Source organism: Lepisma saccharinum, chromosome 2 (assembly GCF_977018435.1).
Source record: "Lepisma saccharinum chromosome 2, izLepSacc3.1, whole genome shotgun sequence".
NCBI lineage: Eukaryota > Metazoa > Arthropoda > Insecta > Zygentoma > Lepismatidae > Lepisma > Lepisma saccharinum.
Window position 1 is genome coordinate 157,306,246 of NC_139230.1, and position 26,036 is coordinate 157,332,281.

Here is a 26,036-nt window from a genome sequence, read left to right on the forward strand (position 1 = left end):
TCCGAACCACTATGTGTCTCAACCGGGTCTCGGTAAACAAGGCTTAGCATTAAGGGGCCATAGTACAGGAGCAAAAGTGGTTATAAGACTAAAAGTACCCAATATCGCAGAGTGCAGACTTCTGGAAACTGCCTCTCCACACAAAAAACACGCTCATTTATGTAAGTACAAAATTGAAATTTTTAGAAGTTTGAAAAATCATTGATGTTATTTTTGTAGCTTTCATAGGTTCACATTTAAAAATGTCATGGCTTGAGGGGGTGGGGCCATGCACCCCATGGCCCCTCCCCTGGGTACGGGCCTGTTATACCCTAGATTTTATAATTAGGGCCAATTGATTTTATTTGGGATGTCCCATTTTTGGGTAAAAATATTATGGCCACTCTAGCCTTCTGGAAATATTTCAAGTTACGGTACTTATATTAAGTTACTTTCATTATCATCAGCACTACAGACTCATGAGAGAGACAATTTTTTCATAAAGTCTGTAAAAATGTTTGGTACTGGTTCAATATATGTATTTTCAAATAGTATGATTGTTCAGTCCATCAGGGGCAGGGCCAGAAAATTATGTTATGTTAAATTATATAAATATGCATTTAAATATGCATTTAAATAGCATTTGTAAGTGAAGAATAAGATTTATAAAACCCACAATTTGAGTATTTAATAGAAATTGTTACACAACTTAGAAAATTCAGGTTGGGCAAACCAAATAACATGCTGCAGTCATCTGACCAATTCAATTATTGTTTCACGAGACATTACAGAACACTAGCTAAAAATTCCTAAGCTCATAGTGAGAATATAATATGTTTCTTCCTTCAAAGAACTCTAACTAACTCTCTAGCCTTCTTAAACCCGAAGGTTCATGGCTGCAGCAACACAGGCCTTCCATCTGTCCCTATCTTGAGCAAGATCTATATACTCTTTTTCATCCATACCGATTTCCTTTAGGTCCATCTCAACGTTGTCCCTCCATCTTCGTCTTGGCCTTCCTACAGGTCTCTTACCATCAGGTTTCCCAACAAGAATCCTGCAAACTCCTCTTTCCTCTCCCATTCTTGCCACATGGCCTCCCCACCTAAGTCTTCTTGATTTTGTATCATTCTACAGAATGATGGGGATCAAAACCAGTCACTCCCACAATTAATCAATGGGTGATGTAACTTATTCATCATTCATCCTCAATGATGAGAGCACTTGCCATTGACATGGCAAGTCAAATGCTTGGCAGTGCGAAAGGCACAACTAAAACTAAACAGCTTAACAACTAGAAAAGACAATGGTCACTCATTGGGTTTTATGAACCTTCGAACCTGAATCATGGCTGGGTTAGGATAATTACCTGTCTATCTGAAGAGTGATGATTAATTCCAAGTAACGTCGAATAAAATAAAACTAAGACCTCTCTAGGCTTCGTTGCTCATTGACCAAGACTCGCCGCACTCTCCCTCAAGTCCTTTCTCCAAGCTCCTCTCTCTCCTCAATCCAAATCAAAAGTCAATCCCTTCTCAGTCTGTCTCACCTCTATATCACCCAGGCCATGGAGACCTTCCTCCATGCCGAATCGTGATTATTACTAACTCTATTGCAAACAGCTGACTCCATAAACCTGATGGAACTTCCTATATCCTGAATACATCAGGAAGTTTGCATAGCACAACACTGTGCATTATTCACATACCACAGAGGTTGAGACAACTGAAGTAAACAAGTGAATGCCCTGGTCAACATGAAGCATCCAGAGAGAGTTTAAATAAAATATAATCTTATGGATTAATACAATTTAATTATTCTAATAATATCTGGACATGAATACATACAAATTATGTAGTTCTAAATTATGTAACCTTCTCCACTCAACTGTCTCCTCATCCCTTTTAGGTCCAAATATTTTCCTAAGGATCATATTTTCAAATACTCTCAATTTATGTTCCTCTTTCAATGGAAGGGACAAAGTTTCTAGGCCATATAATACTACAGGCAAAATTACTGTTTTGTATATTTTAACTTTTAGTTTCTTAGATATTAAACGAGAAGACAAAAGTTTCTGAAGAGAGAAGTAACATGCATTTCCTGAATTAAGCCTACTTTTTATTTCCTCTTTAATATAATTTTCATTTTGTTGAACATTGTACAAAAGACACACTTTCCCAACATGGTCAAAATGACTTATCATTTTTTTTGCTCTGTAGTGAGTAGTCTGTGGAGAATGCTCTCCAAGAAGGTTGTCTTGTACCAAGAATGTAGCAATGTACATCGCGTCGTGGTCGGTTGCGTTGGACACTAATAAAGTGTTAATTAACTGTTAGTACGTGTTGTTACTTCTTGTAAAACCAACTTACGGAAATATCTGTGCTGAAGTTCAACAGGTTTTGGGCCCAGATACTTTCCCACTGCAACCGTGAAATTTGGTAGATTCTCGGAGTGCAACAGTAAGTGTCGTTGTTCTTTGGAGTACAACAGGAAGTGTCCTTTGTCTTCCTAACCGGACTGGTGAGAGTTTTGCACTTTTGGAAGAAGCGTGTTTCGTTTGCTGCTGAAGATGGAGTTCAAGACAACAGTAGACAAGCTGTAAGGTGCAAAGAACTGGCCGAGATGGAAACGACAAATGGACAACACGATGTCCTAAAAGTTGTGGATGGCACGTGTACTTCTCCACAGGAACCTGGTGCTGAGTGTACTACGGAAGATCAATGTAAGTACGAAGCAGAGTATAAAACATTCCAGAAGGCAGACATTATGACACAAATGATATTGGTGAATAGCATGAATGATGCAAATTCGGAACTTACCAGCACATGTGATACGTCTAAGGAAATTTGGAACAAACTAATGTCAGTATATGAACGAAGTTCAGCACAGCGTTTGGATCGGTTGTCAGAGCAGTTCTTCAATCAATCCAAAGATGCAGCGGAAGATATTGCAACATACGTGTCCAAACTACAGAGAAATTTTCGTGAAATGCATGACGAAATGGAACGTCTCACGAAGTCCAATGTTCCAGAACTGCTTCTAATGAGTTGAATCATGTCTAACTTACCTAGTGAATATTTTGAATTCAAAAGTGTATGGGAATCAGTTCCAGTGGAAGAGCATACTGTATACAGGCTAACTGAAAGACTTAGGCTAATTGAAATGAGACTTCCCAAAATGAGTAGTGACACAACAGCTTTTGTGTTGAAAAGTGATGATCCGAAGAAACGTCCAGAAAAAGCGAAAAAGTGTTTCAATGTCACAAGGTAGGCCATTTTGACAAACAATGCAAGTTGGTGTTAAATAGATCTTCAACCAGTGGAAGTGAGTATGTTCCAGAAGGAGGAGCCTTGTGAGCTTTGAATCGAACTGTCCTGTTTCGGAAGTTTGGATTGCAGATTGCACAGCACATATGACTAACCGGAAGGACTACTTTCTATAGTACCAAAAATTCCCAGCACCAAAGGAATTACAGGTGGGAAATAAAGCCATCATATTAGCACATGGCAGTGGTATAGTGAATGTGGAAATGTTGGTCAATGGTAGGTGGGTGAAAAATCATCTTCGTGATGTGTTGTATGTGCCAAATATCAGTAAGAATTTGTTTTCTGTGAACTCCACTACAAAAAGAGGTTTTCTATTCTGTGCAGACTCCATGAAGTGCTTACTAAAAAGGAATTGTAAGGGGAAGTGTTACTTTAAGTGGTCTGTACTAAATGCACATGTGTGCATTACCCCCCAAAAATCCTGCTGAAGTGTGCTTAGTGTCAGCTTCCGATACATTGCAGCTGTGGCATGAAAGGTTGGTACACCAAGGTAAGCAACATGTTCGGAAGTTTCTGTGCAGCACGGAATTGATGAAAAAACTGATGATCAGTTTTGTGAAGGCTGTGTGGTTGGCAAGCAACATCGTAAAAATTTTTTACAGCAGGTTACTCGTGCAGAAAAACCAGGTGAAAGAATCCATGATGACGTGTGTGGACCAATGCAAACAAAATCATTGGGTGGTGCACTGTATTTTGTTTGTTTCAAGGATGAATTTTCAAAATTCTGAATTGTGTTTTTTCTGAAACAAAAATCGAAAGTTGCTGCAAGACTAAAACAGTTTTTTGCTGAAGTCAGTGTTGCAGGTCATGTAGTGAAAGAATTGCTCACTGACTGTGGGAAGGAATTTGATAATGCAGAAGTGAAGACTTTATTGAAAGAAAAGGGGATCAATTTCAGAACCACCATGCCTTATACACCTGAACAGATTGGAGCTGCAGAATGTGAGAAAACAGAACATTGGTTGAATCTGGACACTCGATGTTGCATTCAAAAGGTCTTCCAGTGAAACTTTGGGCTGAAGCAATGAATACTGCAACGTATGTTCTGAACAGAACTAGACCAACAACTGTAGAGAAGAAGACACTATATGAATTTTGGTATGGAAAAGACTTGCCAAGTGTAGATCATTTGAAAGTGTTTTCAGAACAGAGTGTTTTGTTCATGTACCAATGAAAAAGTGACAGAAATGGGACAAAAAGAGCATTAAGGGTCTTCTGATTGGTTACTGTGATGAAAAAGATGGTTACCGCATCTAGAATCAGAAAACTGATAAAGTGTTGCTCAGTCGTGATGTTGTTTTTTGCACAGAAACAATTTTGCCAGTAAAAGAGTCTTTTGAAATTGTTTCACCAGAAAAATCAGTAATGATTGAATCTACTGTGGAAGAACCTGATAGTCCTGGGAGTCAGTCTGCATACTACGATGATACAGGAAACAGATACATCACAGGAGATGTAACTGGTGGAAGTGAACCACGTTATGAATTGCAAGATCGTCAAAGGATGCAGAAACCAGTGTGGCAAGATGGTTATGTGTTACAGGTAGATTGCTTAGAACCGATCTCATATAAAGATGCCATGCCATCAAGAAATGCTGCAGAGTGGAAATTAGCAATGGAAGATGAAATGCAGTCTTTGGCTAAGAACCATACTTGGATACTAGTTGAAGCAATAAGAAAGTTATTGATAATCAGTGGGTTCTAAAAGTAAAGACCAAAGCAGATGGCAGTATCTACAGATTTAAAGTGAGACTGGTATCAAAGGGTTATCTACAGAAGAGTGGAATTGATTACGATGAAACCATTAGTCCAGTGGCTTGATTTGATACTGTACGAACTGTGCTGAGTGTTGCAGCTTGTGAAGGGTTGAAGTTAGCTCAATTTAATGTGAAAACAGCTTTTCTTTATGGTGAACTTGATGAGGAAATCTATATGTGTCAACCTGAAGGGTTTGATGATGGGACTGGTCGTGTGTGTAAGCTAAAAAGGAGTCTTTATGGACTGAAGCAAGCACCTCGTTGCTGGAATAGACGATTTGTGAATTTCATATCGAAGCATGGTTTTACATGCAGCAAAGCTGACCCCAGTATGTTCATTCATAAGAAAAATGGATAGAAAATGATCGTAGCCATCTATGTGGATGATGGTTTGGTTGCTGGCAATAATATTGAAGATATCAACAGTTTTCTCGGAACTTTAAAAGAATAATTTGAAATTGTGGTTGGGTCATTAGATTGTGGGCATACAAATAACACAAAAGGAAGATGGTTATATTTTTGTATGTCAAGAAAACTATACAAAGAAAATTCTTGAGAAATTTCGCATGAGTGAAGCAAATGCTGTGTCAACACCTGTTGAAAAGGGAAGTGTAAATGCAGGGGAAGAAAACACACAGCAGTTAGTAGACACTAGTGTGCCTTACAGAGAAGCAGTTAGCAGCTTGATGTATCTGGCTGCAGTCACTAGGCCAGATATCTCTTATGCTGTTGGATTAGTGTCGCAAGCATTGGACAATCCAAGAGTATCTTATTGGCAAGCAGTGAATTGAATTTTCAAGTTTCTACGAGGAACCACTGCTTATGGAATATGCTTCAATCAAAATCATAATCCTGGGCTCCTGGAAGTCTTCAGTGATGCAGATTATGGTGGACATCCAACAACAAGATGCTCAACAACTGGAGTTCTATGCAAGTATGCAGGCAGAGCGATATCCTGGATGAGCTGGAAGCAGAAGTCTGTTGCTCAATCAACAACAGAGGCTGAATTTGTGGCAGCCAGCGAGGGAGCAAAGGATGAGATATGGCTAACAAGACTATTAGATGATATCACTCATCTGACAGGAATGCCCACACTGCTGGTGGACAATGCTAGTGCTATTAAGTTAGTAAAAAATCCTGAATTTCATAAACGCTCAAAACATATTGCAGTGCGTTATTATTTTGTAAGAGAAAAGTTTCAGGGAAAAAATGTTAAATGTGGAACACATTGATGCTGAAAGTCAGGTAGCAGACATTCTCACGAAACCATTAGCAAAAGTTAGGTTTGCTAAATTATGTGGCTTAATGGGAGTGGGAAATGAAAACTAGTGTACTTATTGTTATGTTAAAGTAACACAACATGTTAAGGCATAACATGTTGTGAAAGTTGTTTTTGAGGGGAAGTGTTGAACATTGTACAAAAGACACACTTTCCCAACATAGTCAAATTGACTTATCATTTTTTTTTTGTTCTGTAGTGAGTAGTCTGTGGAGAATGCTCTCCAAGAAGGTTGTCTTGTACCAAGAATGAAGGAATGTACATCGCGCCGCGGTCGGTCGCATTGGACACTAATAAAGTGTTAATTAACTGTTAGCACGTGTTGTTACTCCTTGTAAGACCAACTTACGGAAATATCTGCGCTGAAGTTCAACACATTTGTTAATATACTCCTAAGTATTTGAATTTGGAAACTGGTTCAAACGAGTTGTTATCAATAATTAGATTTTGATTATTACCTAACACTTGGTTTCGACCTGTAAGCATATATTTAGTTTTCTCTTTGTTAACTTCCAAACGTATCTCTTTAGCAGTTTAGAAAAATATTTTAGCATTATTCTTAATTGTATTCACATCATCCCCTAATAAGTCTACATCATCTGCATATGCTAACAACTGAGTCACACCATTTAATTTTAGTCCTTCGTTAGTTTCTTTTACCTTCCTAACAGCATATTCTAAGGCAAAATTAAAGAGCAATGGAGATAATGCATCTCCTTGTTTTAACCCATCATGAATTGTAAATTTGTCAGACACATTAATACCCACTCGAATTTTACTTTCTCACTGTTGCATACTTTTATCATACTAACAAGCTTCTTAGGTATTCCAAACTCTACTAATAGATTATATAATTTCTCTTTTGACTGAATCATATGCTTTTTTGAAATCAATGAATAGCTGATGGACATTTTGATTATATTCCCACTTTTTTCAAGTGTCTGTCTAATGTGAAAAATTTGATCTGTAGTTGATCTGTTACGTTTAAATCCACATTGAAAATCACCTATAATTTCATAGCATATGGGGTTAGTCTTGTTAAAATAATGTTAGATAATATTTTATATGTTGTTGAGAGTAGAGAAATTCCACGGAAATTATTGCAGTTCATTTTATCACCTTTCTTAAACACAGGAACAATTATGGATTCTTTCCACTGTTGAGGGGTTTCTTCTTTATTCCATATTAAACAAATTAATTTATGAATTTGACATATTAACAAATTTCCACCATATTTAATTAACTCCGCTGGTATTAAATCAATGCCAGGTGTTTTGTTATTCTTTAGCCTTTTAATAGAATCTTTATCTTCAGTCAAGTTAGGTTCTGGAACTAAAGGTTCTGCTGTGTGTACTTCATTTATTTCTGATTTATCCCCTACATAAACATTTAAAAGGTCATTAAAGTAGTTTTTCCATCTATTTAGAATATAGCTTGGGTCAGCTAGAAAATCACCGTCTTTATCTTTTATCAAGTTCACTTTAGGTTGCCACCCCTTTCTAAATTCATTTACACCTTTATATAAATCTCTGATATTTTTATTTTTGCTGTTTGTTTCAATTTCGTTAATTTTGCTTTTCAAGTAATCTCTATTTTTACTTCTAAATGTGCGGTTAACTTCTCGCTTTATTCTATTATAATTGCTTAGATTTGTATCATCAGAGTTATTTAACCACCTAAGTCTAGCCTGATTTCTTATTTCTATTAGATTATGACATTCATTATGAAATCGTGACTTACTTTTTCTTGGTTTATGGTATCCTATACTTTCTTTAGCTGCTGATTCTATTGCATTATATATGTGCTCCCAATTCTTATTTACGTCTGTTTCATTTATATTTTCATCATCATTTAAATCCTGCAAAACATCAAATCTATTTGACAGTTTAATTTGGTAATCTTTCTTAATTCTTTCATCAACAAATTTTCCTATATTAAATTTTAAAACTTTTAGATTTTGTTGCTGTGACAAGAAGTTAGAAATGCGAATTTGATATTATTTATTTTTCTGTTTTATCAAGTAACATTCAAGCTGTTACTATATGAAGTACACTCAGTCAGGCCCATAGCTAGAATTGATCTCCATGGGGAGTTCATGGGTTATCAGGGTTATCTTTGTAAACCAAGTCCATTTTTCAAAAGTTTAATAGTATTAAATGAAGGTAAATTGTGTGGGGAAGGGGTCATTAAGTTAATACATAATATAAAATTTAGAAATATCGTACAAATGCTACAGTTTTTTCTGTATCTTCTCACATCTCTTGAAGTGTTAATTGTCTTCTACTGACATCATCCCTTACTACACACTCCATACTACCTTTGATGATACAGATATTTATATCACCCAAGAAAAAATGCCCAATATTCAATCATAGTGCTCTCCGTACATTCAACCCCAGTTCGAAGCAATAAAACTTCCTTTTGTTCCCAAAACGTGGAAAATGTTGACCTTTGACACAGATGTGGAAGGAATGTGGATGATGATGTCAAAGATGCAGATTTCTGTCTAAACGGGAGGCTGTAACAGGAGCAGCGAAGGTACAAATAAAGAAGCTCCCATAAGAAAGAACTTTCAAAAGTCTAGAGAATCTTCTAAATACTTGCCGAGATTTCCACTTAGGCTCATAAACAAGATAATAGCTGCTGTTCATGTTTTGTGAATTTTTTTTCACCAAATTGTGAGCAAAATAATATCTGCTGTCTACATTTTTACTCTTCAGTACTAACAAATTATACAAAATAGTTTTACCTAATGCCAAGGGGGCTGACGGCAGTGTAAGGGGGGGGGGCTGCACCCAACCTGACCCCTGCCTGGCTATGGGCCTGCACTCAGTACAACTACATATTACAGCATACTGGGAATCAGTGGCGGAGCGTGACCTTTCCAACAGTGTAAGCCTATCATGATGAAGGTTATTTCCCGTTGTGCTTATTTTTGGGCTGACATGGTTAGTGATTTATCCACACATATCAATCCCCTCCCCCCATTTTTTCAGAACACTTCCCTAGAATTTTTCACCAAATTAAAAATTCTGGATAAATCCCTGAGATTGGTGTTTTCTTTGCTAGGCTGTGTATCTCCTACATTTCAACTGATAATTAAGTCAGTCTTATTCCTATCACAATGACTAACGTAACGATAAAATGAATAATAACAAAGAATCGAAAACAGAAGGAAACAGAAAAGTGCTGAATACTTTTTACAACCGCATAACCAAGTATCAGCTTCGTACCCTGAATCACAAAATCGGCGCACTTTATTTTTCGTTTCTTTAACTATGCCTGCTAGAGAAGCAAGGGGTGGGCCTACCCAAGACTACTAGTCTTGGGGCCTACCTACATCCACAAGTTTCTTCTTGGCAGCAAAATCCTTGCTGGATAACGGCGTCTTCAACAAGTTATCCATCCCACCGCACAATCACACTTATTTTATTCCATAAAGCACTTCACTATCACACCACAGCACAGGGCCGACAGTCCGCTTTCAATAGATGGAATTCGCAAAAGCATTACCTCGATAACAAGAACGGGGAAACGAAAAGACACCAGATCCAAAATTGGTCACTGCTGAAAGCAGTGATATTTCGTACTGTGATGGGAATATCCCTTTCAGATATAAATAAATTCCCTCTCTTGCCTTAAAATTCCCTATATTATTTATATTAATGGACATTTCCACTTTGACATGAAAAACGTTTTAAATCCATTCATTTTACAGATAATGACACAAACATGAGACGTGCAAAATATCTCGGCGATATTTGTTTCGGTTCTCGAGAAACACTCCTTCAAACACCGCTGAAATTCACCTACTACGTCACGGATTTGAAAACGTCCTCTCCACAGACAGGAGGTCCTCTGACGTCATCACTTAGAAATGCGTGTAGGCGGGGCTTCTGCTCGTCCCGTCAACTTAGCATGAGTCGCGGAATCGACAGCAAATTCACTTGTTACTGTGTAAAACAAGTATCTTACAACTTCCAGTGCAAAAATCTGTGCTCCATTTCTTGGAGATGAATTATGCCCTAGCAATATAGTAGTATTTACCATAATTCAGCCACTCGGTAGAGAGTTTTCCCATTAGGGTGACAAAGCAAACCTTGTAACAGTCAATGGCTGAACACGTGAACAGCCTTGTTCATTGCGAATACATAGGTTAGTTCTGACTGGCAAGAACTTAATGCTATAGGAATGCCTTTTCTGGAATTACAATTATTTTCGTCATAATATTTTCTTCACAAATTTTAAGATAATACTTTTAGAACACACTGGTTTACACGCCAATTTCTGCAATATAAGAGGTAATACGGTATAAAAAGGTACGGTGAGTTTTTAAATTTCCTGCAGTAAATGACAGTTTTCTTCAGTTAATATATATATATATATATATTGCAAATTTTTGTATTTAGCCTACTTTTACGTCGCTTTTCCGTTCACTTTGTTTAACCGCAACGATGAGAATGCATGGTTAATTTATTATGTATCATCTCTAACATCACATTTCTTCCCACTTTTGGCTAATCGCTACAATGAAGATGAATAACTACAAGCAGTATTCGAAGTCGGGGTGCAGGAGTACAACCCCCCCCCACACACACACACGCACACTACCACCAACTGCACAATCTAAGTATCACCCAAGCTACCATGATAAGAGACGAACTTTTTCTTCTGACCCATCTCATTTCGAAAACATTCACTTGTCCCATCTCCTTTTATGAGACGAGACGGAACATGCCTCGTCTCGTGAGCAACACTAACATTAACAATAGAAGCATCCCCCTAGCTGTCCCCAAAGTCTCGAGCAAACATACTCCCATGTAACAATTTATAGTTCAATGAAATGTCACTCACAAGGAAACAGTCATGCCCAGGTCGAGAGTCAAACCTGGAACATGCGACTTCCTCAGATAAATCATGAATTTTGTGTATAATAATTACAACGCCAGTTCATTCCTGGTAATTCTGAATCTGCAGTTTGGTTTGCATATATAAGCAGGATAATATATAGTTTTCGAGGGCGGTACCGTCGAAACGAGGAGTCAAAATAAAAATAATAAAAAAAATATTAAGAAAGTTTTTTGTATTTATAATGATAAGCCTTTGTATACGTTGTTAATTCTATATTTTTCTAGACTTAGACGAGAACGAGAATTGCCCTCCCAAACCGAGACGGATGTTTATAAATTGAGACGAGACTGTCAATGAGACATTTACAAATAAACACGAGACAGACATTTACAACTCTCAACGAGAACGAGACCAAGGCTGCCATGTCTCGTCTCGATAAGATCCTTAGTGGTGAAGTTGTAAACCAACCAATTAATGCGTTCGGGGTAACGAGATGAGGCGGCTTTTTTCGCAGTACAAAATTCAAAATAATTATATCGTACCATTTCAGTATGGGATATTGTTATACACATGGACGTATATATAGTTCACGGGGGGGGGGGGGGATGGATCAACTTTTGGTATGATTAGGGTTGCTTTATTTCGTAAGTGAAAATCCAGGACACTGCTGGCCGGAAGCTTGTTGGGGAGCATGGGGGGAGGGAATGTTGGACCCGACAAAGTTGTGTGTTTGTAGTCAGGAAGTCACGCCACTTAGTATTGATACTTTTCTGTTCATCTTGTGTCACTACGTTTTTAAGAACCAAATTTCTTTAATATGATTCGAGGGGGAAAAAGTAACTGATTTGACAGTCTCAATGCAGTTTCTTATCGCAGAAATTCCGAAACTATCAGGAAATTGCAGATATTGGTCTGCAGTCCCATCTGGTGTGTGGAATTACGAAATTTCCTTCCCATCCGTATCCCGTCCTATACGTCTCTAATTTAAGAGAATGAAATAAGTCCGAAGGAATTTTTTATGAACAAGCGGATAGAACAAGGAAACTGGTAATTTTAGTTAACCAAAAAAAGAAGGGGGTGGACCCGTTGAATCCCCCTTAAATACGCCCATGGTTATACACATTATTTCCTTGTAATGATTATATATAAACTAAGTATAGATATGTACTGTGCAACTAATGTAATCTTCTCAGTGTATTTTCTCTTATCTGCACAAAAATATTTGATCATAATTTGCGCAACAGAAATGGAACACAAACTGAAATTGCTTTATGGAAAAGAAAGTTAAATAGGCTTTATAAATAAAGTGAAGAATGTGAAAATTCCTATTTTGCACTACATAGGTTACGGTAAATATCGATAAATATAAGTTTAGAAAATATTTTTGAGTGTCTGGTCAGCAACCAATTTTATAAGCAATATTTTTCGCATGGCCTGAGAACACACACGCAGCTGAACCCTTTCATTTATCTTGCACGTGAGCAGCACGGATATTTCATAGAAGAATGATCATTACAAAGCATAGCTTTCCTTTCTCCTATCGCTCCTTCTTCCATTATTTAAATCGGTACAGATTTGTAAAACTGCTGCACGTGTTCGCTCACCGTGGGCTACCCATCCGGAACTGGACGCTCGAAGCAGACGACAAACGAGCTCTCCCTAAGGAGTGACGTAGTAACATGGCGGCGGCGTGTTTTCAGCGCAACGCTAGCCTAGCAACTTTGGAAGTCTCGTTTCTGCCTTATACTGGACGCAGAGAAACGCGAGAACTTGCAGGGGTCATTTTTCCAAGGTGTAGTTTTTAAAATTGTTGTAAAAAAAATTGAGTGGAAATGTCCATTATAAAAGAAATGCTCACTAATTGTAGGGACATATCCAGAAATCAAAGGACATGTAAGTGCTTCCTTAGGATACTGTAAAAACAAATCTAGCACCTAATAGATCATAAACAGGCTTTTCGAACGCTGTTCGGAGAGTGTTTGAATCACAGACTACGTAATTAATAATATTTGGTTCACATTTGACATGAGATTTGTAAAATTGGTTCAATCTTCAGCTTTCATTAACATTTATTTATTTATTTATTTTTGCACTTTTTAGCTCAATTATTACCGGCTGAGTGTATACATAAACGGAAAACAGAGATCTTAATATTTCTGATGTTTATGCTCTCCTAAAAGCTAACAACAGAAACAAGAATTTATAGTTTTCCCATATCCCGCTCATTTTTAGGTTTCTCCTTTTCCCCTTTCCTGTTAGATTTTTGCTTCAGAATTCCCTGTTCCTGGAAATAAACCTCCTTGAAGCACCACCGGCTCAAATTTCCTTTGCAGTCGACCATTCATACCCGACAACGCTGGAGCCCCTCCTCTTGCAGGACCTGTCTCTCGCTGGCGCGTATTCAGTGAAGCCAGCCCAAGCATAATGGTGCCAAATCTCGCACAAGTTAAAAAGTCGTTTGTAAGTTGGGGATATAAATAAAACAAGAGGGCCACTTTTCGTTGTGGTTGAATTCTCTCAAACGTTTCATGTATAACGTCGAACCCATGCTGTTGGTTGAACCATTTGAATTTATATTTATGTTTTTGTTATAAATTAATATTAATAATATGAAAATCACAGAACAATTTAGTAGTATGTAGCATAATTTCGGAGTTTAAACTACACCATGGATGTCCAGAAGGAGCAAAGCAAGGAGACACTTCCTGAAAAATGAACGTCAACCATTTTCACACATACAATTTCATTTCAGTGACATCAAATTGTTAATTATTGTAAGGGCGTTGCAGATATTTTGAGAAGGGAAATATACCTAGTTTACCCCAACCCCTGAAAAAAAATATACTTTGCTTAATCCTCCCTGGTGGAAAGAAATACTGCGGACGTCCATGAACAACACTTTTTTCTAAACATGAGGTTTGCAACGCTGCTGTAAGCCTGTGGCCGTAGGTTTACAAACTTAGGGCAGAGCGTATAGAAGAGGAAGTGTGCGCACTTCGGTTTCTTCCCGTAAGCCAAGTGAATAGAGCGGTGCCCCACCGAAACACTGGCAGCACCTTCGCTTGCGACGAGCGTCTTCTGCTTGCAGTGCGGCCGCGCATTATGTAGAGCGTTGTGTTGTGTTGTGCTAGAATAACATTGTGTACTTTTATTAATGACAACGTTGTTACGTTATTCAGTTTAGTGTCGTTAGATTTGTGATTGGTCCGTTGTGACTAGTTTGTGTTGTGTTCAACGCATTATTATTGTGTTTGAGACAGCAGCGAGCGAAAACTACAAGATGCCTACGTGTTTCGTACCCGGCTGTAGATCTGGATATGACTCCTGCACAGGCAATATATAAAGGATCAGAAGCACATACAACTTTAATAAAATGGAATGCTGTCCTTAGAGATAATCGAAATTCCTTCGCTTCAGAAAAAAAACGCTAGTCTCCTTAAGAGTGACTTTAGAAAGTACTTTAGAAGTGTCCGAATATTTGTGGAAGAACAATTACAAGTACGTTTTGACAGGAAAATTTAATCAAGATCCTCTAGAACGCCATTTTGGTATATTGCGGTCGTTCACTTGTGGTGATCATCCCTCCACTGTGGATTTTCTGCACTTACATATGTGCAATCAATTTACGTACCAGCAAAACTTGCTTTATTTTCGGGCGGAAACTGTGAATACAGTGTCCTCTGACGTCTTTTGTTAATGAAATGCGAACTCTGGCAAGAGCAACCGAAAATAAAAATCTTTCGGTGAAGAAGCAACCTGAAAATAAAATAAGGGAAAAAATTTCCATTGTTGAAGATGAAATTCAAATACCGGACTGGGAAAGCAACATACCGTACTTAAATGAACAAAGTGTTGGTAAAGAATACTTGGTGTATCATTTGGCAGGATACACAGTGCGGTATATTTCAAAAGTGACGCATTGTAAACTGTGTACAACTTTTCTGCACGGGGAACCAACTAACGTACCTGCCTCACTTACGCTAATCCAAGACCATAGGCGCCGACTCCATGGATCTTAATTGTGCCCCATGAACTTAACTTTAAATTCACATTTGAAATGTTCTAGACCATCAACTTTGGGGGGCTGAGACCGCTAAACCATCAACTTGGGGGGGGGCTATGACCAGAGACAGCAAAACACATGACTTATTATTATATACTAAGTATGTAATTATGAGTATTGTTAAAATTGATATTTTTGAGAAATTCATGGGCTTTTATGAGATTCCGAACACTGAGGCCAAAACTTAAAAAAGGGAGAGTGATTCATTCATTAATTTATTTCAGTGATCAGAGCCCCACCCACCCCCCCCCCCCAATAATTTTGACAAGTCGGCGACCCTGTCCAAGACTATGGTTCGGGTGACGGCTGTAAATACCTTACCTATGCATCGAAAAGTGTTTATGATGTGCTGTTACGAGTGGAAGATGTTGTTGCAGAGAAATTATCATGTTCTAATAGTTTATGGGGGGATATATTTTTTGAGTGTTTGGACAATTTAAATATAATTGCTGTAAAAACTTCGCAATTAGGATGCTGTGAAGATCATGTGCTGCGTACGCTACCTAAACTCGTATTTCACTATCTGAAATGTCGATTTTTCTTCCGCACCAAGGAGATAAGAAAGGAATTAAGTGCCTCGAAGACAGCAAAATCATCTCCGAAATTCTTCAAACTATCCAGCTGCTGAGCTCTTCTCCAAACGTAAGTAACATGCATTTTTGTTTCTTATGTAGTTAGCTATGTAAGCAACGCGAGCATCTTCCGAGCAGTCTCAAACGTCACCACTGCCATCTAGGCGGTGGACCACGGCAACTCAGGGAGTGCACACACTATTCCTTCTATACGCTCTGCTTAGGGTTTGGCCCGCTCTTCTCCCTATATTCCTTGATCTTCTCCATCCAGATACGGTAGGCACTGCTTCCTTCGCGGTCAGAAATTTGTAAGGCAACATTCAGACGGCTTACAACTTTCCGTAAGCAGGCGGGAGTTCCCATGTGCCCCTGGTGCTGAAGTGTTGCAATCTAACAAACAGGATCTCGAAGACTGGTATCGGGCCGAGTTGAACTTTAAAGTTTTTACGAATTTTGCCATATAATTACATACGTTTTACTAGAACTAATAAAGTGTAAGCCCGGCTTACACGGCTTACATTGACGCTCCGCGTCTGCTGGGAATCAATTATACAATAATATTGCTAATGGAAGTACATCATCCAAATGATGCACCTGCTTTAAATCAAACCAACACTAAGCATTATGTATTTTAAGAAGTGATGTTATTCATCAATATCGAGAATATTATTCATGTCTTGAAATGCAGCTATAGTACGAGGCGCATCCAGAAAGTAAGTTCCCTATTTTTTTTTAAAAAAAAAACAACAACACAATTTCAGGAAACCATTTATTGGCAACAGGTACAGCAAAGGTTAAGCTATTTTTCAACATAGCAACCACCAGAATTGAGACACTTGTCGTATCGTGGTATCAACTTTTGGATCCCACTGTCGTAGAACTCTGCCGCCTGTGAATGGAACCAGCGTGTGACAGACGTCTTCAGCTCTTCGTCGTTGCGAAAACGCTCACCGGAGGACAGGAATTTCTTGAGGTGCAAGAAAACGTGAAAATCGCTGGGAGCCAGATCAGGACTGTAAGGTGGATGATCAAACAACTCCCAGCCAAATTCCGTCAAAACAGCTGCTGTACGCCGAGCCGTATGTGGACGAGCATTGTCATGGAGGAGCACAACACCTGCAGTAAGCATGCCACGCCTCTTGTTTTGAATGGCACGTCGCAATTTCCTTAGTGTTTCACAGTAATGGTCAGCGTTCACCGTTTCACCTCTGGGGAGGAAGTCAATGAGTAAAATGCCCTTCCTGTCCCAAAACACGGCGCACATAACTTTCAGTACCGACAGCGTCTGTTTGAATTTCTTCTTGACCGGAGATCCACTATGCCGCCAATGCATTGACTGCTGCTTGTTTTCCGGGGTGAAGTGCGAAATCCACGTCTCATCGCCCGTGACGATCCTGTCGAGGAAATCATCGCCGTCATCATGGTACCGTTGCAGGAATGTCAGTGCTGCTCCTGAACGTTTCATTTTGTGTTCGGGTGTCAGGTTTTTTGGCACCCACCTGGCACACAATTTTTTGAACAGCAGGCGCTGCGTGACAATCTCATGCAACACGGATCGCGATATCTGCGGAAAAAGGCTACTCAACTCCGTAATCGTAAAGCGACGGTTCTCTACGATGCGCTGCCGCACCAGCTCAACCAGATCATCAGTGATGAGGGACGGACGCCCACTGCGCTCTTTATCATGGACACGCGGGAGAAGGAATACGAGCTTCCATTTCGGACCACTGCTGCCTCGCTACTGGCATGCGGCGGGAGAAGGAATACGAGCTTCCACTTCGGACCACTCCTGCCTCGCTACTGGCGCCGGGCGGGAACTGTCCGCCTGGCATATGATTGATACGTCTTAGCTCTGCTGCGCATGCGCAATTTACAAGGCTCATTATGTTTACTTTCACGGGAAAAAAATAGGAAAACTTACTTTCTGGATGCGCCTCGTATAAAACCAAAAATGCACTTTGGAAACACGGTATTGCAAGCCAACCGGGCAAGAAAATTTTTATATCCATTTTTTTGCAGGCTCTCAAGAATATTTATTTAATGGGGTGTCAATACTTTCTTAGGATCCCGCGATATTGACTCTTTTCCAGCTTCTCTTTTCGCACGTTCAATGCAGGAAATGTGTGAATACCATATCGCTAAATATAGTCAGCAAACTATAATATTCGAACTCTTCCCCCCACTAGAAAAATTCCTTGACATATGATTTAACACTTTATCGAGTGCTTCATATCTCCCACCTTAAACTTAATACTCATTCCTCCCACCAAAATATCCATGCCAATTTTACATTGAAGAATGGATATTGCCCCCTCAAAAACAAATAATTCTCAGTCTCCACACCAGAATTTCTGCAACAGTCTATGACAGTGACGTGCACTGAGGAGTAGCTAGTCTAGCAGAGATAGATCAATCAATATCACATTTCGAATTATATTCAAATCACAATATTTATTGTCTTGTAAAAGCCACAGTTCATATGCAACACTTTCTTTTCCAAGCGCTTCTCGTCCATCGGTGTGATCGACGGCCAAAGCTGGCTGGATACCCTAGCTCGCTCTTCTTCCGCCTGACCAGTTTCCAGGTAGAAACGTCCGCCCGAAGGATAAAGGAAGATTTTTACCTCTACCTCCCTTGTCCCCTCGCCCCCGCTGCAATGGTTGAAAGCCCAGGCTTTCAGGTCCCCTAGTCTATCTCCTATAGGACAGATAGGGATTGGTTTCTCATAGATTTTTTTGTAAATCCTCTAAAGAACTCAGGGTAAAATTTTCTGCAGTACTTATGTTCTCTGTATTTACACAACCTTTTACACGTTGTACATTATGTATGTATAATATGGGATGTAGTTTTATTATTTATGAAATGGGAACGTGTTATGTGCAGACAATAATATTATGCTTTCTTTATTTTTTATTTTTTCAAGTATGGAATATATAATGATTAAATTACAAATATGTGCTCGGGCTCTCTCTCACTCTCGTTTTAGTAGTGTTTTATTTAAATATACTACTCTTGGCCTCTAACAGTCATAAATACGGATGTATTTATTTGGGCATATTGTTGTTGGTTTGGTTTATTTTACTTCGCTTTTCTGTCACATTTGGTTATCGCGAAAATGAGGATGAATGATGATATGATGAAATTGATGAAGGGACCTCGGACAATCCAGGCCGGGATTCGAACCTGTGACGAGTGCGCATTCTTGTCCTATGTGTTGTACTCTGCAGTAAATAATGAAATAATAATGAAAAATGTATCTCAGGTGGCCGCGCTGGCTCAGTCGGTAACGCGTCTGACTACCATGCTCAAGGTCCCGGGTTCGATCCCCGGCCGGTTCAAATCCGGGAACTTTTCTAACGGTGGAAGCGGCCCCGGTGCCTACCCAGCGTCGAATAACATGGGTACCTGGGGGAAACCCTGGGGGGTAAAGGCGGTCAGGGGCGTGATGCTGATCACATCACCCCCACTCACGAGCGGATCAAGAAAGTGTGGGGCGTTACCCCCACACCCCCTATACGCCTTCATGGCGTGGTGCTATGTACAGGGGAATACTTTACCTTTACCTTTAGAACTCAAAAAGCCAAATGAATATTATTGAAGGAACTACAAAAAAGTGTTTTTTGTTACCTGTTTTGTTTCTGTGCATAAAATGTACTTAAAACACCAAATCAACCAACCGTAGGGGAGTGGTTATCACAGCGCGCTACGATACAAGGAGTTCCGAGTTTGAACCCCTACCTAGGCGTGGTGTTCTTTGTGTTTGTCCCTTCATTAATTTTATTGTATCATCTTCGCAATTAACCAAATGTGACAAAAAAGCGACTCTAAGTAACAAAAATGAAATCAAAGATTTCTTCTATCATCCACATTGTTTTCCATTTCTTCTTTTGGAAGCCCAAGCAGTTTACTTCACGATACATCAAGTCATACCTTCCTCTTTTTTCCAGTTCTTCAATTTCTTCACATTTTTGTTTCATCCATTGTTCTTTTGCCCTGTCCGTTTCTCTTCTTAGCTGGTTATTCAGTATCCTGTAATTATGTCTTCCCTCTTCTGTATTTACATTCTTCCATTTTCTCCGTTCCTCCATTTTTTCCAGCATACTTTCAGTAATCCATGGTTTCTTTGCACTTTTCCTTTCCCTTTAGCCTATTGTTTCATCCACTGCCTTCTGTAAGCAGCTCTTTATTCCATCCCACATCTCATCCTTGTTGTTACAACTAGCTTTAAACTTAGTATAGTTTCCTTGGAAATGTTCTGCAAATTTTTGTCTTTCTTCTTCTTCCCTTAGCTTTTCTAAGTGGGGTTTCTTGCTCACCTGGTTTTGTGTTATCTTCTTCAATGTAAGATTGATTTCTCCTATTAGCAAGATGTGGTCTGAATTAATGTCAGCTCCTGGCAATGTCTTCGCATTTTTCAAACAATTTCGAAATCTTTCTTGTACCAATATGTAATCTATTTGGTATCTTTTGCAGTCTCTTGGACATATCCAGGTGTATCTCCTTCTCTTATGTTGCTGGAACAGTGTGTTTCCAACAATTAGGGAGTTTCTTTTACAGAAATTTACCCTCTCTCATTTCTCTCACCTAATCCATATCTTCCTACTGTACTTCCATCCTGCCTTTCTCCTACTACAGCATTCCAATCACCCATTACGATAATGCACGATCCCTTTCTCTCTTTTTCCATCAACTCTTCTATCTTCTCATAGTTTTCCTCCACTTCTTCCTCTGACAACCCACTATGTGGCATATACACTTGAATTAACACTAAGTCTTTCTTCTTTCCTTGAAGTTTCATCATTATAATCCTGTCATCCACATAACGCACTGCTATAACTTTATGTCTCACACATGGTCCTAGCACTATTCCCACACCACGGTTTCCTTGTTGATCACCTCCAGAATAAAACATCTTGAACTCATCACTCACTATTTCACCATTTTGTTCCCACCTCACTTCTGATATTCCCATAACATGTACTTTTTTTCTTCTCATTTCTGCTTTTAAGTTTTCTAGCTTTCCCGACTGTAACAGGGTTCTGACATTCCACGTTCCAATCCTTAATCTTACCTTCTGTTTGCTTCTCTTCTCCCCATCAGTGTCCTTTGTCATAACGTGTCCTTCCCAGACATCCCCCTCCCGGACATCCGAATGGGGGGCTAGTTTACGTCCGGAATATTTTGCCTTGGAAAGACTCATCATGATTGCAGTTTTTCTAGGGAAAAGATATATGCGGTAGCTTCCCGTTGCTTTCCGCACACCACTCTCTCTTTCGCATCTTGAATGATCCCAGGGGGCCCCAACGAGGAGGTGAGGAGAGTGGATTTGGCTAAATGAGCCCTCCGGACTTCACCGAAATTCACTGCACCAAACTTATGGTGTTTGGATATAGGTTGCATATCAGTTCCATCAGGGTTTTTGACTCAAGGTCGAGAAATCCCATTTGGTCTTTGCCCCCCCCCCCAAAAAAAATTATAATGTGAAATGCTAAATGAGAACACGTTTGCACTGTACTTTGACCCCTTTTAAAAGTAGCGCGTTTTCAGTTATGTCACTAATCATCGCCTCAATATCCCTTTCCTCAAAGAAATAAAATACTTTCCCTCTCGGAATCGAGTTTGGTGTTGGGCACATCCAACACTTCCCGAAAAGCGGTTGCTCAAAAAAGCTGAAAGCACGAAACCTGTGACCAAACTTAACACTGGTAACCAACTTACATGCATTATTTGCAGTTAGAATTGTAATAATGCCTACGTTGATAGGTTAGGAGGCCTGGTTTAGAGGTGTTATAAACACATTTTCGCGACGTGTTAGTAGCTGGGTGTGCCCCGCTCCCGGCACAGCTCTGAATCTTCCATTGAAACGCTGCTTCAACAAGCTCTGTGCTTCCACTGCCTGCTTCGTCACGCGCTCGTACACGATCGGCACTCTTCGGAAGTCAGGGAAAGAGAGAGAGAGAGAGAGAGAGAGAGAGAGAGAGAGAGAGAGAGAAGAGACCGGCCTCCCAGTTTACGTTAGAGGCGAACGTGCCCCTGAAATTATGTTTTCCCGCACGAATCACATAGGTTCTTATGAGACCAACTGAGGCACTCTCAGGCGGGCCTCGCTGAATGCGCAGATAGAGTTCCAGGCAGGGTTGGAAACTTGCGGTAATTATCGGAAGACCTAGAATTTCAGTTTTCTTTTATTAAGCGTCGTTTAATGAAATTATAAGTAATACAATAATCCGTAATAGACAAATATATTAGGGTAGGCCCGGCACTAGATATTTCACTTTACACTAGATAAAATTACGTCTTTGGCTTCTTTTATAATGTGACGATAATTTAAGGAGATAAATAATTATCGAGGCAAGACGGAGAATGTTATATAACCCTGCTATTGATAATAGCACGTAACCAAGGTCGGTATCACAGGGGTCTAGCCGCCCAAAAAATGTTCAGTTTACACTAGAAAATATTAAGTTTTTGGCTTCTTGAATTACATAATTTAAGAGGAGAAATAATTATCGAGGCAAGTTGGAGAATGTTATATAACCCTGTTATTGATAATAGCACGTATCCAAGGTGGGGATCAGGGGGATCGAGCCTCCTCCAGAAACTATTTCAGTTTATAATAGATAAAATTAGGTCTTTGGCTTCTTGGATAATGTGACGATAATTTAAGGAGAGAAATAATTATTCAGGCAAGACGGAGAATGTATTATAACCCTCTTATTGATAATATTGCACTTAAACTTTTCTTGCGCTTTCGTTGTTGTTGTCGCAGCGAGCATGAGCATTGTGTAAAGATTTGTCAATATTTGGAAGCTTCACAAGAAAGGTAGCGCCACGAGTGGGACGATTCATTGTTTTATTTATTCTCTGGAAAGCGAGAGAAGGAACGTTCTTGAATAGGAGGTGGAGTCCAACTACTGGCAATATTAACGAAACGTTTTATCTGCGGAACATTCTAGAATATAATGAGAATATAAATACGCGGCTTAAATTTCCTGGTTGATCTGTACAACAGAATCGGTTAATGAGACTTCAGGGGTGAGTGTGACAGTTCATACAGCCGATTAGTGATCAGTCAGTGTCCATTGACAGTTTTATAAGATCCAGTGATTCGAAAATTAAGAAAAATAGTGACACACAAGGGCGCCGACTTTCCAAAATTTCTGTGGGTGCATATCAACGGCGGTTAGATCTGTAATTATCAAGTATTGTATACTTTAAACAACTTACATGCACAATGATTGCAAGAGGCAATGATATTATCAACACGTTAATAAAAGAAAATACCACATTCATACAAATTAAAATGAAAAAAATCTTCATAAATGCAAATAATTTTAATTGTATTGCAGAAAGAACTATTCAAGGATTTTGTTGTGAACAGAAACTACAAAATGACTAACTTTATGTACCAAATAATAATAATCATGACATGCTAACTTTCAATATCAAACACATTCCTTCTTACGTCATTTGCACTTATGAATTCGTTTGCAATTTTGGTAATGTCAATATCTTTAGTCATTTCTTTATGAACATGAAAAATTGCCAAATCATTCAATCTTTTTTGGGTCATTGTTGATCGCAAATACGTTTTCAATCGTCTAAGTGCTGAAAATGACCGCTCAGAGGTACAAGAAGTAACATGTATAGTTAAAATCACCCGTACAAACTTCACAAATTCTGTGAGCATTTCACGCATGGGACCAATGTTTTCTCTACTTAAAATATTTGTAATGTCTGACAAGTTGGCCACTTTTTCTTTGCTCGTTCTGCACACATCTAGAAACATGTCCCTGTGCAATGTTAGCTTGTCTTTATCAAAGTCTGTCCCATAGAACTGCAGAATTCGATCAGCACCAATTTGACCGATAGCAAAATCTTCAAGTTGTGAAATAAGTTCCAAAACCTTTGTTTGAAATCTACGATTTAGCGAATCCACAGCCACATCAATTATTTCAAAAAATATTTGTGTGTACATTTCCTCCGGCGTTTGATACGTATGAGGATCACTACCTTCGTCGCAGCGTTTTGGCATCTTCCTTTTTCTAGGCAAAATTGGTTCATCAATGTTCAATTCCTCCGCTTTCCTCATGGTTTCATTCCACAACTCAAAAAATATATCCCTTTGTGAAGCTAAACTTGCAGACAAAGTTTCCACCAAAGTTTTGATTTCTCGGTATGACAATGATTTCTTCTGAAAAGAAGAAAAAATCCTGCCGAAAACTGAAATTAACATTTTCAGGAAAATAAAAAATCTGAATTGATGTAGGTTTGAAAAATATCCACTAGCCTTCCCACCGACTTCACTTTTTTCTTCTGACAGATCTTCCAAAAATTTCAAGAGAACATTTTTTCTTCTGACAGATCTTCCAAAAATTTCAAGAGAACGTCATAATTACTTTCCAACGATTGTAGTGATTTTACCCTCACACCAGTGGCGTAGCGTTATAGTACGCCCGTACTCCCGGCGTTCCCAGATTTAAAATTTCAAAAATGCGTAAATGCAGTAAATATAAATTAAAACGTGACAAATTTCATTTATGTTTGACCTTCATGGCATTATAATAGCTATTTTTCGCGATCCGCTTGCAACGCTCCACTAACAACACTCGTTCTAGCATTTTTTTCCAATGCCTTTCCTGGCCGGACGCCGAGCAGGTTTGGCGTTAAGGACTCTATATTCCTTGCTGGAAGTTGCTGTCCTGGAGGGAAAAAAGCTTGGATCTCTACAGTAGGCGCTCAGTGCTCTCTTGGACGCTGGCGTACGGAGCAGAGAGTTACGTGATTGGTTCATGTGACCCTTCCTTCCTTCCGTCGCAGACGACAGAAGCAGAATTCCTACTCGTTTCTTCGCGCTCGTGCTGTGTGATGCTACAACACGCAATATTGACTGACGTAACTTTACCAAATTGAAATATACCATTTCTTAATGGCCACTGCATTGTATAATTAATCGCACAAACAACGATGTGCATTAAAATCTACACAGTTTTTGTCAAATAAGTTGGTGAAGTCCTCGTGGTATAAGTTCAGACTGTGGCTGCTCTACCACGTAACCCGCAAAAGTATTATATTTTTATTATTATTATTATTTCGTTAGTATTTAACTGCTTAATATTGTGTCAATGGAAATGTTTAGAATTCATTTGAAAACTCTTAACATCGAATGGTCTCTGGACAAAATTATTTTAAAATGTTTATGAGCATTCAAAAGATGCAATAAACAGTGGTCTGAATTACTAATCGGCATTGTTACGTCAGTAGACGACAGTTGGATCATCCACCTACCTTCGTGTCAGAGTGTTTTGCACATCGCGCCAAAACAACACAGGTCTCTGGTTCGAATCCCGGCATGAGCACGGTGTTCTTTGTAAGTATCCCTTCATCAATATCGTCACTCATATTCATATTCGCGATAACCAAAAGTGGCATAAAAGCGAAGTAAAATAAACCAAATCAATCTGTAGTTGGATCCTCCACAACAATGACGTCTACTGTTGTTCAGAGGCGCTTTGATTCAGGTAGGTTTTTTTAATGACTTGCGTTATGCAGAAAGGTATAAAAATGGTATAAAACACCAGAGTTCAAAACATTTGTGGCATAGTGAGGCACCTAATTTTCTAGCTAAAACATGCATGGATGATGTTTTATTGGAAACCCAGCTGACTTCAGGCAAATAAAATACCTGTGACTAATAATTCCATAAGTAAATTATTAAGCAAAAAAGGGCCGACCCTTCCTTCGGACTTTGCGTTCCCACCCGAAAAGCCCATGCTACGCCACTGCCTCACACACCACCTTGTGGGATAGAATGGTCGCAAAGTCAGTCTGGGAATGTTTCTTACAACACCATCTTCGTTGTCTTCTTGTAGCGATTGAAACACTGCTAGCCTCTTTGGCGAATGTCTTACAAATGATATTAATTCAAGAAGAATCACCAGAATGTCTCGCACATAACTGATACCTTGCATTGCATCTTGCACTACCAAATTCAAATTATGCGCCGAACAATGAACAAATATAGCTCTCGGCTCCAACTGAGTAATCCTACTTTGTAATCCTGTTAAATGTCCACTGACATTACTCGCGCCATCATAACATTGACCACGACAGTATTTTATGTCGAGAGATAAACGTCTTATGACATCCTGGACGACTTCAAATAATGTCCTAGAACTTGTTGAAGCTACTTCATAGAAGCCCATAAACA